At 55.1% G+C, this 1,794-nt stretch overlaps 1 protein-coding gene and 1 long non-coding RNA gene across 2 annotated transcripts in view; one reads left to right on the top strand and one right to left on the bottom strand.

Moving 5' to 3' along the window:
* LOC102371169 (17-beta-hydroxysteroid dehydrogenase type 6-like) overlaps positions 1 to 1,794 on the bottom strand; it is an 8,718-nt gene that overhangs the window by 2,158 nt on the left and 4,766 nt on the right. The gene's annotated exons all lie outside the window — the stretch shown is intronic.
* Positions 1 to 1,794, top strand: part of LOC112547922 — a 10,086-nt gene that overhangs the window by 4,571 nt on the left and 3,721 nt on the right. The gene's annotated exons all lie outside the window — the stretch shown is intronic.

Genomic DNA, 1,794 nt, shown 5'->3' with positions numbered 1-1,794 from the left:
CGGGTGCCCTAAGCCGGAGTCGCAGCCCGTGATGAAGACGTGTTTGTCCGGGAGGTTCCCAACCATTTGCTGCTCCCGGTACCATCGGCGCAGGACATACAGCACCAGCAGGGCCACCAGGAACAGCCACATCCTCGCAGTGGCTTCTGGCTACAAACAAAGTGACTCTAAGTAGAAGCCACTTCTGACTCCTGGTTGCTGTCAGCGAAGACTCCTCGTACCTGTATGGCAAAGTCCGGTCCCTCTAGCAAGACTCCCCGCCTGCTGCAAGTGAGAAGCTTGCAGACACTGGCCAGAGCAGGTGTGTCTGTGTCTGGGCGGGGAACACCCCAGCATGGAGCTGGGCACCCGCACGCGTCCGCAGACTCCTCAGGGCTTTGCCTGAGTCCTGGTGTCTGGGAGGAACTGAACAGGTCCCCTGCAATTGCAAGCAGAGCAAATCTTCCCACCTGCCCCCGCCAAGGTACAACAGATGCCTCAGGGGAGGCTGTGTTTGCTCAGCGATATAGAGCTGCTTTACCTCTGCACTGTGCAGGCATAGTGCACACACATGCATACACGTGGTCACACACACAGATCCTGGTGGGACTGTCCAACAGCCTCTTTGCATCCTTGTACATGGCAGGACGAGGTGGCAGCTGGGAGCAGTTGGCAAGTGCATCCCAGGCAGGCTGCCTCAGGCAGTTCCTTACCTTGGAAATCCGTGTCCCAGCCCTGGAGACCCCTGGCAGTGCTCCCGTTCCCAGGTGCTCTGCAGGCTAACTGGAAGGGAAATGCTATCTGCACCGAGGTCTCCACCCTGGATTTCAGGTCCCGCCTGGTGGGTCATCCTCCTTCCTCTGCTGATTAGCAAATTGTGAACAACTCCCCCAGATCAGGATGGAGGTGATGGAGGAGGGAGCTGAGACAGCAGCCAGGTGATGATAGAAAGGTGAGGCCCTTCAGTCGGTGCATGTGAACACATGTGTGTGCGTGAGTCCCAGTGTTGGTATTTCTGCCTGTGGGGAGCCCAAGAGTAGATTTCTGTTTGTTCCTGTGCCCAGAACAGCCTCTGTAGTGTTGATTTCCTTGTGTTGGACAGACCTGAGGGCAGGCCTGAGGTCAAGGAATCACAAGAGATTGGGACTGAAAGGGCATCTTCTTGGTCTCTTGTGGGCAAAGATCAAGTGTAGTCGCTGAGCTGGTCTAATGCCTGAGCCAAGATGGATTTCAAATGGCAGTGTGTAGTGGAGGGTGCACCCCGATCCACATGAGGACAGGACTGCCTATGAAAGCCTCCTAGTTCGCTTCCCACTGGCCAGCTTCTAGCAGGAGGAGCTCAACTACACACCAACTTCATAGAAATGGGGGACTCTTCTCTAGCTTGCTCCTGAGGCTGTTGGCTGAGGGCAAATGAAACTCGGAGGCATCCAAACCCCAAGCCCCTGGGCTTGGGCCCGCACGTGGGATGCCTGCCAATGGATTTGGATGTATCTGAAGCCCCAGACTTGGGGTGCAGGGGACTTGCGAGTAGCAGGACCACATATGGTTTTTGAACGATTCAAAGGATTCAGAACGGATCTGGCTAATGCAACCTGGAACACGAAAAGTTTTCCAAAATATATTTAAAAAACCCCAACCCAAAAAACTCGCCTGACCCCTACTCAGGAGCTACATGCTCAAAGGATGAGCAGGGAGGCAGGTGGCAGGTTTCTTCCTATGTCCTGGTGTCCTTGCATCTTGACTTGGACAGCATAGAGGAATAACCGGATGTCCCAAGCTCTCACTTGTCCTGGTGGCCCCAGGGCATGGGAG

The sequence above is a fragment of the Alligator sinensis genome, unplaced genomic scaffold, assembly GCF_000455745.1.
Source record: "Alligator sinensis unplaced genomic scaffold, ASM45574v1 scaffold1065_1, whole genome shotgun sequence".
In the NCBI taxonomy this organism is placed as follows: domain Eukaryota; kingdom Metazoa; phylum Chordata; order Crocodylia; family Alligatoridae; genus Alligator; species Alligator sinensis.
The sequence above is the reverse complement of the archived record's forward strand: the minus strand, read 5'-3'. Positions and strand labels throughout refer to the sequence as shown.